The following is a 12,228-nucleotide window of genomic DNA, read 5'->3' on the forward strand; positions in this document are numbered from 1 at the left end:
GCGTCGCAGTGACCGGAGCAACCTGTCCTCCCTCTTCGTCAAGGTTGGGCTCCGCTCCCACGCAGCGTTTGTCCCATCGGCGCACCCTGGGGCTCAGGAGAGGGTCGCGCTCTGGGCTACCCGGGAAGTTCCCGAGAGTAGAGGGAGGGCAGGTTCGGGGAACGGTAGAGACTGACTTGGGAAGCCCGGCCTCTGACGGGGGACAGGCGGCGTCATGAGAGAGGCTACCTGCCCCGCAGTTCTGACTCCCTTCCCCTACACGGACGCACGGTTTTCCCCCAAGCGAACCGGGATGGGAAGTGACTTCAGTTAGATAGAACTTCAGCTGGACCGAAAGAGAGGCGAGAAGTTCCGTTTGCAGGCGACACCGGCGGTGAAGCCGAATGAGTAATACCCACACAGTCCCTGTCTCACTTCCTCATCCGCATCAGGCTCTCACCTGCTGTCACCTCGGCCTCCCCCGCCCCGCCGCCTCGCTCTCTGCCCTCCTCCCTGCTTTCCCCTGAGAGCAGATGGACAAGATGGGAGGCGCAAAGACGGAGAGTTAAGGTACTAACGCGCCATGATTTACCGTCAAAACGGGCAATTATCGCTGAATGGGACCTTGAGGAAAGAAACACGGCTAACAAATGTGGTCTTTGAAACTGATAGATTGCTGATCTTATCTCAAGTCTCTGTACAAGTTTGGGGATTTCTGAAAGACCATATAGATAACGCCACAAATACCAAGACAGTAAGTCTTCAGTAGGATTTAGCTTTCCCTTCTCTCCCCTCCCCCAACCCCGTTCAGATGAGGAGCAGAACAAATGAGCTACGTTTCAAATAATTTAGTTGTAAATTAACAGTGTACTGTTACTGTTAGAGAAATTGAGAAAACTGAAACGTGACACACAGTATTAGAAATAGTAAGTCACCCAGCACACTGCTTGTCACATAGTAGGTGCTCAATAAATTTATGTCTATAATTTTTGCCATACCTATGGCAAGATTCTTTATTATGTTAAAATCATCTTTTAAACACTCCAGAATTTCAGAAGATCCATTAATAATCTCCTCAAACCTTTCAACTGAAATAAATTTACATCTGAAGTCTGGTAATTTAAAATTAGAAAGTTTAATCCTGAATATAGATGAAAATTTTCTCTCCCACATTTTCTTTGGCATTTTGAGAAATGAATGCATTATTTATTAGTGCATGGAATGTGACTGTAAATATTCTTTGCTGTACATTATGTCTGTATATCTATTCATGCCCAATGCCAAAACTAGAATCATCACTCTTAATGATCATTTTAAGTACAGGCAATCCTCGATTTCGTTCATACCATGTTAACTGAATTTGTGCATCCCAGAATTGTCCATGTTTTGCTTGGTTCAAGCAGTAACTTTTTCCTACCTCCTAAAGGCTGTATAATGTTCTTCAATTGGCTTCTGAATCAAGTTACAGACTTTGTCATTTGCCAGCATTCCCCTCCCACCCCCCCCCACAATTTTTTTTACAGCTACCCTAATTTCCAGCCAGAATGGAAAAAAAAAATACTTTTGAACTAGCACACATTTTACCTACTCTTAAACTTAGGAAGTATAATTCGTCTTTTTCTTTTTCAGAAGTGTCTGTCCTGTACCTCCCTACTAAGCTTCTTTCAGTATTCATCCTTACCTTAAAATCAAAGAGACAAAGGGACAGATCAAATAGGAAGTCATTGTCTTCCTTACCCTAATGGTTCCTGGTTTAGTTAGATTGGGCTAGACATTTCTCGTTGTTCATTTCTGTGCCCTCAGGACCTAGTGGAGTACCTGGTTATATTGTAGATGCTCAATAAGGAAGTATTTCTTAAAATTCTTGACCTTTCCTATATAAAGTGAGGATCATTTATCTGCCTTCACCACATTAATTGTTAGGAACAGTTGAAATCATGGCTGCAAAGCTGATTAGTATCATTTATATCCTGCCCGATTTTGAAACTAATTGATCTTGATTTTAGTGACTCCATAATCGTTTTCTCCAAATGATTAACTCTGCCCACTCCTATGTTTTAAATAGGCACAAGAAATATTGATATCCTAAATCTTCTAATACAAAATTTCAGTTTTGTAAAGTCCTGTAGTAATTATTTAAATATATATGTTAATACATATATTACAAATCGAATAATTAATATATTAACTTTAATTAACACAAATAACTGTAAAGTTCCCCAAATTATTGAAATCTAGACTAAAAACAGGCAAAAGTAAGTCTCAGAGTAAACTGCTGCTTTAAGCCTGATGCTTACGCGATGGTTGCTGCTTATCTCTTAAATGGAACTAAAGAATTAGGGAAAATCTTTAGAATAAATTTAGACAAGTGATAACTTTATTAAAATTTAACTTTATTTAGTCAATTATACCTCAATAAGTAAATTTAGGTTCATTTAAATCAAACATGATAGGGAATTATACTAATAAGAGTTTAACATGTACCTTATATTGTTGATTTTAGTAATTGTAGTGTCACCATACAGTATATATTCAATATATACTCCTAATTTTAGTGTCAATGAAATGTTAATACTCTGCTTCTACACTGCTCTGGGATTGTATATGCTGAAAGAGGTATTCTGCTAAAAATGAATTACTGTAATCTTTTTTAAATTTATAAGGAAAATGTAAATGGGTAGAATATTTTTAATACTGAGGCTTTTTTTTCTATAAATTTTTCATAAACCCTTTGCACCTGCTATTTGCTTTCCATGTAAGATTCATGTATAAGTTAGGATAAAATTTGACATAAAATTATTTTGAGTTTAAAATGTAGATATTTCATGGCATTCTATATTGAGCATATGATTTTCACATACCTCACTTCCTGAACACATTTGGGAAGTATAGCTTATAATAAGATTCTATAATCTTCATCAAAATAAATTGGTTGTTTCATGAAAAGAAAATTCATTACATAAATTAATTATATTAACATATTATTTTACTTTTAGAGCTTTGAAGGAAAAAGAATAAATTTGATACCTGTTCCCCATCAAAATTCAGAATTTAGAAGCCCCCTAATGTCACTCCTCAGTCCTTAGCTCAGTAGTGACTCTGGACATGGGGTTCACAATGAGACAAAAGGGGCCAATGGTGGTTTAACTGCTGCAGTTCCACCAAATTCTGCAGTTGCTGAGTCAGGAAGGAAACATGACTACAGAGTGATCCAGAACCAACAGCTGCCTTTAGGACCCACAACAATTTTTCTAATAAAGCCTCCCAAGACATAGTAATAGGGACAAATGTTTTCCCCGAACCTCCATGTGGTTTTACTATATATTGCAACATAAAATGGTTTTTCTCTCTGGGGAATAAGGCTCCTATTTTTAATATACGTCAATGAAATGTTAACACACAGAGCTTCTTATTTTGGGGGCACTTTTTTCAGGAACGTGTCTAATAAAGAGATGTAAGTATAAATCAGTGTAGAAAAAGTTGTTTGAAGGATGTTAATGAACATCTCAAAACTAAAACTAATCTTTCCGTAAACTTACAATAATGAAAATGATTGCTTTCAAAGCCTACCTTCATGGAAGATAGATTATATTATTGAAATAACTTACAGATGTGAATGAATAGCACTTTTTTTCTATACTTGACAACTATAGGTAATAAATTATACTGGAGAGAGGGCAACATGCATATTCTGGACTTGAATGAACTTTAAGTGTTTACCATATCAGGGATCTGATATCTGGTTTCTACTGCTATTCCCCTCCCCTTTTGTTTCCATGTATTTTCTCTGGCATCTTGATTTCTTTTAGCAACTGACTGGTTATGCTACAAAGTATAGCTATTTCTTTGACCTTTAGTCCACAGACCCTCAGTTACAATCACTGCCACTGTTCATTCCTTGGAGTGTATTTGTTTAAGATATTTGTGATCAATAATAGGTTTTATATATCCCACAAATATGTTAAACTCACACGAAAAAGTTGGTAATAAGAAACCCCCTGTGTTCAAATATATTCTCAACTTGAAGATCTCTGGTCAGACCCTTCTCATTCTTTCTTATGCCTCTATTTCTAGCTCACTCTCTCTCTTTATCCTAATTTCATAAATAGATCACAGGCAGTGTCCCCTCTCCACTGTTTTATGTTTTAATCATTGTCTTCATCTTTCTTTCTACCAGGTCTAATGCAAATCTATTTGGATCAATTCCCTTTATCTCTTTGTTCAAAGTTTGAGTCATCCCAACATTGTAAAATGCTTTGATTTTTCATATTCTGGTTTTTCTGTGTCCCTCAAATCCCAGTCTTTGCCTTTCTGTATTCCTAGAGGCTGATTTTTATGGACCACAACACCCAAGATCCTTTGCCCTCTGGTTTCTATTTGGTTTCAGCTAATTTGGAGGCCTTGGCAAATGATCACAGGAAGGAAAGAGAGAGAGAGGTCAGGATATTTATTTCACCTTCCCGCACATTCCCTCCTGTCTGTGGCTTTTGGCAGTAGCTTCATTCCTCTATGTAAGGCCATGGATCCCATCAGTCAACCCTGTCTCATGGCGACAGGTCTTGCCAAGTTCCAGAAACTGCTTCCCTTGATCCCTTCAGGCTGAGGGATGGTAATGGTACCCTCCTGTTGCGAGTCCTTGGGGAACTTTATCCCTTATTGGTTCCCCTAAAGCCTGCCCACATCTCTGTAAATAGTTTCTTCATCAAACTCTCTTCATCAAACTACCCTTTGAGTGTGCCATTTGTTTTCTGCCAGACCCCACAGTATTTAACCTTTATCAAACAAGAATTCTGTTTCTTTTTATCACAACACTAAAGTTTGACTGCAATGTATCTTATGTCATTCAGTGACTATATATATATATATATATATATATATATATATATATATTCATATTGTACTGTGTGTACATGCAAAATCTGGCAAATACTTAGAAATATGGAAGGTTCTCTTACATAGTAATTACTCAGTAATTCTTTGTAGAGTGAAAGCCCCTGCCCTAATCTAAAATCTAGGAGAGACTACTTTTATATACTTAAGATATGAAAGGGGAAAAGAAATCAATACCACAGTAGTAAGGTGGAGATAGCTGATTGTCCCTAGTATCTTTCTTCTCCTTCTTAACAGTGGAACCCTCCACTGCTGTCCCATGACCACTTGAATGGTCTTTGCATGTATCTAGGTGCTACTGTGCTAGTCAGTTCTGGCCAGTGAGATCTAAGTGGAGGTGAATGTGTGCAATGTTGAGGAAGTCCTTCAAATGGAGGTGGTTCATTCACCCAGGTGGGTGCCTGGGTGGCTCAGTCAGTTAAGTATCTAACTTTAGCTCAGGTCATGACCTCACAGTTCGTGGGTTCAAGCCCTGTGTCAGGCTCTGTGCTGACAGCTCAGAGCCTGGAGCCTGCTTCAGATTCTGTATCTCCCTCTCTCTCTCTCTCCCCCTCCCCTGCTCACGTTCTGTCTCTCTCAAAAATAAATAAAAAACATTAATAAAAAATTTTTGAATAAATAAAAGTAGGTGTTTCACTATTCTTTCTCTTCTTGCTGGTTGGAATCAGACTTGCTGGCTAGAGCTCCTTAAGATTAAGAAAGGCATTGTGATGCCTCCCGCTTTGGTCTTCTTCTTCAAAATTACTTTGGCTCTTCGGGGTCTTTTGTGGTTCCATACAAATTTTAGGATTGCTTGTTCTAGCTTCGAGAAGAATGCTGGTGCAATTTTGATTGGGATTGCATTGAATGTGTAGATAGCTTTGGGTAGTATTGACATTTTAACAATATTTATTCTTCCAGTCCATGAACACAGAATGTTTTTCCATTACTTTATATCTTCTTCAATTTCCTTCATAAGCTTTCAGCGTACAGCATAGTTTTCAGCATACAGATCTTTTACATCTTTGGTTAGGTTTATTTCTAGGTATTTTATGATTCTTGGTGCAATTGTGAATGGGATCAGTTTCTTTATCTTTCTGTTGCTTCATTGTTAGTGTATACAGCATGGTATTGGCACAAAAACAGACACATAGACCAATGGAATATAATAGAAACCCCAGAATTAGACCTACAAAAAGTATGGCCAACTAATCTTTGACAAAGCAGGAAAGAATATCCAATGGAAAAAAGACAGTCTCTTTAACAAATGGTGCTGGGAGAGCTGGACAGCAACATGCAGAAGAATGAAACTAGACCACTTTCTTACACCATTCACAAAAATAAACCCAAAATGGATAAAGGACCTGAATGTGAGACAGGAAACCATCAAAACCCTAGCAGGAAAAAAACCTCCCTGACCTCAGCCACAGCAACTTCTTACTTGACACATCCCCAAAGGCAAGGGAATTAAAAGCAAAAATGAACTATTGGGACCTCATGAAGATAAAGTGCTTCTGCACTGCAAAGGAAACAATCAACAAAACTAAAAGGCAACCAACAGAATGGGAAAAGATATTTGCAAATGACGTATCAGACAAAGGGCTAGTATCCAAAATCTATAAAGAACTCACCAAACTCCACACCCGAAAAACAAATAATCCAGTGAAGAAATGGGCAGAAAACATGAATAGACACTTCTCTAAAGAAGACATCCAGATGGGCAACAGTCACATGAAAAGATGCTCAGCGTCACTCCTCATCAGGGAAATACAAATCAAAACCACACTCAGATACCACCTCATGCCAGTCAGAGTGGCTAAAATGAACAAATCGGGAGACTAGATGCTGACGAGGATGTGGAGAAACAGGAACCCTCTTGCACTGTTGGTGGGAATGCAAACTGGTGCAGCCATTCTGAAAAACAGTGTGGAGGTTCCTCAAAAAATTAAAAATAGATCTACCCTGTGACCCAGCAATAGCACTGCTAGGAATTTACCCAAGGGATACAGGAGTTCTGATGCATAGGGGCACTTGTACCCCAATGTTTATGGAAAGAGACTAAATGTCCACAACTGATAAATGGATAAAGAAATTGTGGTTTATATACACAATGGAATACTACGTGGCAATGAGAAAGAATGAAATCTGGCCATTTGTAGCAACATGGATGGAACTGGAGAGTGTTATGCTAAGTGAAATAAGTCATACAGAGAAAGACAGATACCATAAATTTTCACTTTTTTTTTTCAACTTTTTTTTTTTTTAATTTTTGGGACAGAGAGAGAGACAGAGCATGAACGGGAGAGGGGCAGAGAGAGAGGGAGACACAGAATCGGTAACAGGCTCCAGGCTCCGAGCCATCAGCCCAGAGCCTGACGCGGGGCTCGAACTCACGGACCACGAGATCGTGACCTGGCTGAAGTCGGACGCTCAACCGACTGCGCCACCCAGGCGCCCCTATTTTCACTTTTATGTGGATCCTGAGAAACTTAACAGAAGACCATGGGGGAGGGGAAGAAAAAAAAAAAGGTTAGAGAGGGAGGGAGCCAAAACATAAGAGACTCTTCAAAACTGAGAACAAACTGAGGGTTGATGGGGGGTGGGTGAGGGGAATTGAGGTCACCTGTTGGGATGAGCACTGGGTGTTGTATGGAAACCAATCTGACAATAAATTTTATATTAAAAAAACATTAAGAAAGGCAGAGCAACAAGATCGAAGGGGCCTGACTGTCTGACACAAGAGAATACGTAACTAGCACTGGACTTCTTACCTCCAGATCTATTTTATATAGAGAGAAATAAACATCATCTTTAAGCCACCAATGTCTTAGGTTTTCTGTTTTAGGCAAAGTTAATCCTGTTTAATGTAGGTATCTGTATCAGTTTTCTAATGTTACTATAAAAAATTACGACAAACTTAGTGGCTCAGAATAACACAAATATGTTATCTTACAGTCTTGAAGTCAAAATGTGTCTCACCAGGCTTTGGTAGGATTAGGTTCTTCCAGAAGACTCCGGGGGAGAATTTTTCCCCTTCTAGTGGCCACCCACATTCCTTGGTTCGTGCCCTCTGCCTCAGTCTTCAAAGCCAGCAACTTCGGCCAGAGTCCTCATGCTGTCAGCTCACTAGTTCTTTATATTTCTGCCACCCTCTTCTGGTTTTAAGGGCATTTGTGATTAAATTAGATCCACCTGGATAATTCTGGACATCTTCCCTTTTCAAGATCAGCTGATCAGCAAGCTTAATTCCATCTACAACCTTAATTGCCACATAACCTAAAAATATTCACAGGTTCTGGGGATTAGGGCATAGACATCTTTGGAGGCCACTATTCTGCCTACCAAAGTATGTAAGCTTTAAGTTTCATGATTGATAAATGTTTTTATTCATTTATTTGTTCATCTTTATAAACAGCTTTTAAAACCTTACGCTAATTGGTCATTACTTTTTATGTAACATTTAGCATTGTGCCATATAGAACTTTTAATAATTATTCATTAGTTAATTCATTAAATTAATATTCTTGTGTATATTCTGTGTGACAGATGCTGCATGGGGCTATAAATGCTTAATACGCTTTCTGACTTCAAGAAACACACGGGTTTGTGGAAGAAACAGATTGACAAAGAGACTGTTACACAAATGTCCAGGAGATATAGTGTACATAGGAGAGGCATCTGAACTAACCTTGAGTCAAGGAAATCTTTTCTGGAGAAGTGATAGAGTTTGTCAGGAAATGAGGGAAGAGTGTTAAAGGCAGAAAGAAGTTAGAGTGTGTGCGGTATTTTGGGGGCAGAGGATCCAATAGAATAAGAGCATCAAATAAAAGGAATGCGTATTCCACATAAGGTTGCAGAGGTGGGGAATCAGGAACCAGATCACAAGAAGATTCTAAGGACTGGGGACCCTTTATTGAAAACAGTAGTAATCCATGAAAGGGTTTTTAAAAAGTCAAGACTGTCCACATTATACAAGTGTTCTAGAGGGGAGGGGGATAGTGAGAGGAGCAGAGGAAAAGTGAGTAGAAGAGCAATCATAAAGGGAACTTCAAAAGTTTTTTTTTTCCCTCTTGAATAATCATTTATAAAGGAATCAAAGCCATTCAGCAAATAAAAGCCATACAAGATGTGGCTATCCAAATGAAGCACAGATGAAGAATAACATTTTCAGATTATATTAACAAATAGTATAATGTTAAATTATAAGCAATATAAAGCATAGTTAATATTTCTGATGTTTATAATAGTAATAAATTGTTTCAGATTAGACCTTCTTGTAGTGGTCTTTCTGGCTCCTAAAACCATCTTAGTACATTCCAGGCTCTCAAAATTATATGACAAATGAATGAATAATTGAAAAGTCTCCAGTGTATCATTTAATACTATTTTTTGGTCTATTACGTTTACTACAGCCTAATACTCAAAAGTTAGCATCCTCCCCATTCAGATTCTGCTGTCTTCCAAATTACCTTATATATTTCCAAAAAGACAGAGTAGTTTTCTTTCCCCAGATTTCAGATTACCTAAGCACTTCTCCAGTTGTATCAGAATTTTGGGGAATTAGAGAACCTGCCTCACATAACTAGTGATTTCCTCACATCCTTCAGGGTACCTTGTTTACACCACTGCTGTAGCATTTACTGCTTTTACTATGCTTTACGTCTGTCTCCTAGCCTGAAATTTTCATGTTTGTGTTTCTGATACCAAAAGCAGTGCTTGTCTCACGTGAAGCACACTTAATAACCATAGAAAAGAGCAAAAGTTTCTGCCTTTGTGAATCATTCTGGCACAGGGACTTTGTAAAGAGCAAATAAGATATTGTATGTGAAGTGTTTTACATGGTGCCTGGCACATGGTAAACAGTAAATGATAGGGAATGCGGCAAAAGCAAATTCCTAGACAAAGATCAGAGCCGGATATTAAGAGCATAACCCACACAGTGCCTTTCTGTTCAACAAGGCTAAAAGAGAATTTTACCCCTGAAAATGTCACTTCAGGCATAGGTGGAATGATTATGTAATTAAAGGACAAAAGAAGATATGAGATTAACATGTTGTTATTTAACATTAGTTGGAATATTTATTATATCATCTAGAAATACTGTTGGCTTAGCTACATTATTTAAGGAATTGTCTACACAAGAAGTGAATTTACTACCCTAGGATAAATAACACTATTTGCAATGCAATTAAATGGCATATAGCACTTTTTTTTTTATGTATTTTATTTTAGTGAGAGAGCGTGAGTAGGGAAGGGGTTGAGAAAGAGGGGGACAGAGGATCTGAAGCGGGCTTTGTGCTGACAGCAGCAAGCCAAAGGGGGGGCTGAAACTCATGAAACATGAGATCATGCCTTGAGCCAAAGTCTGATGCTCAACCACCTGAGCCAACCAGGCACCCCATATAGAACTTTTTAAAAATACAAGTTAAAGATTATAAGAGAAATATAAAAACTGCCTTAGTTTTATTTCTTGACTTGTGTGTAACAGACACCAGTTCAAACTTGCCAAGCAGAAAAAATAGTTTATAATAAGGATGTAACTTTGCAATTTTTTTTTCATAGAATCCAAAAGTAGGAAAGCAGTCAGGTCTCATAAGTAAGGAGTTGGAACACCTTTACGTATATAGACAGAACCTCTCCATTTCTTACCTTTGCATCTCTTTACACATCTTTTACTTACAGGACTACCACTGTGCACAAAAGTGGTATTGACTCAGAAGAGGTATGAGGAGACACTTAAATGCATCCTCTTTAAAGTTACACAATACTTAGAGGAAAAACAGCCATCCCTATTCCTATCCCAACACTGCTATTCTATCTTTTTTTGCATGTATAGTTTATATAGCTACAATCATGCCCAGATTTTGCCATATACATATGAGAACTACATATAATTTAGTATTATGCTTTTTCAGTTAACACATCACACACCTTTTCCTATATAGACACAGCACCTTTACACTTGCTTTTTTTTTTTTTACCTGACTGTAATATTCCTTAAATTGGTATAATTTACTAAACCAGTTACATATTATTGAACATTTAAATCCTTCCATTTTTTGTTTTGTAAATAATGCTGTTGTAGTATAGTTTTTGTTTGGGTTTTTATTATTTCCTGAGAAAATATTCTCAAAACGAATTATTTAGTCAACAGGAATAAATATATTTGTATATCTTTAAACCTATTGTCAGCACACTTTTGAAAAGGATTGTACCAATATATGATGCCACTGGAAATATATGAGTTTGTCTCACCATTATTATAATTTTTTTGGAAATTGGTAGCTTATTTTCCAGAGTGGCTGCACCAGTTTGCATTTTCACCAACAGTATGGAGTTTCCTCAAAAAGTTAAAAATAGAATCACTCTATGATCCAGCAATTGCACTGGTAGGTATTTACCCAAAGGATACAAAAATACTAATTGGAAGGGACACATGCACCCTGATGCTTATAGAAGCAGTATCAACAATAGCCAAATTATGGAAAAAGCCCAAATGTCTATCAACTGATGAATGGATAAAGAATATGTGGTGTGTGTGTGTTTATATACATATAATAGAACATTACTCAGCTGTAAAAAAGAATGAAACCTTGTCATCTACAACGATGTGGATGGAGCTAGCAAGCATTGTGCTAAGCAAAATAAGAGAAAGACAAATACCGTATGATTTCACTCATATGTACAATTTAAGAAACACAACAGATGAACATAGGGGGGGAAAAAAAGAGAGGTAAACCAAGAAAAACTCTTTAGAGAATAAAAAGGATTACTGGAGGGGCAGTGGGGAGGGGATGGGTTAATTAGGTGATAGGTATTAAGGAGCGCACTTGTGATGAGCACTGGGTGTTGCATGTGGGTGATGAATCACTAAATTCTACACCTGAAACTAGTGTTGCACTGTATGTTAACTAAGTGGAATTTAAATAAAACTTGAAAAAAAGGGTAGCTTATTTATACCAATTGGAAATATATGAATCACCTAATGTTTTAGACTATGTACATAGGAAAACACCTAAATGGACTTAGTGAAGAACATATATAAATGTGTAATAAATTCCATACTGGATTAAAAATCATTTCAGCTCTGGATTTTGTGGCCTATCTCTTTTATGCCTACTATCACAAAAAATATATGTGTTTATTAAAATTATTAGAGAAAGAACAGTTTGTATTTCATTTAGCTTCTAATTAAAGTTATCACTGGATTTTTAAACTTAAGAAATGTCTAATAATATAAGCATACTTAGAACTTTTATAAGTTTCAGATTCTTTTTAGCTCTTATGGAATAATCAGTTAACTGCAAGGATTCCTATTATATTCTAGTAAAAGTGAGCCATTTTGGAATTCTTGAGCAAGTATACTTGACTACAAAATAA

The 12,228-nt window shown here is 37.4% G+C and overlaps 1 long non-coding RNA gene across 1 annotated transcript in view; it reads left to right on the forward strand.

Annotated features, from left to right (window-relative positions):
* Nucleotides 1-12,228, forward strand: part of LOC131483434 (uncharacterized) — a 69,687-nt gene that overhangs the window by 905 nt on the left and 56,554 nt on the right. The gene's annotated exons all lie outside the window — the stretch shown is intronic.

This window comes from Neofelis nebulosa, chromosome 8 (assembly GCF_028018385.1).
Source record: "Neofelis nebulosa isolate mNeoNeb1 chromosome 8, mNeoNeb1.pri, whole genome shotgun sequence".
NCBI lineage: Eukaryota > Metazoa > Chordata > Mammalia > Carnivora > Felidae > Neofelis > Neofelis nebulosa.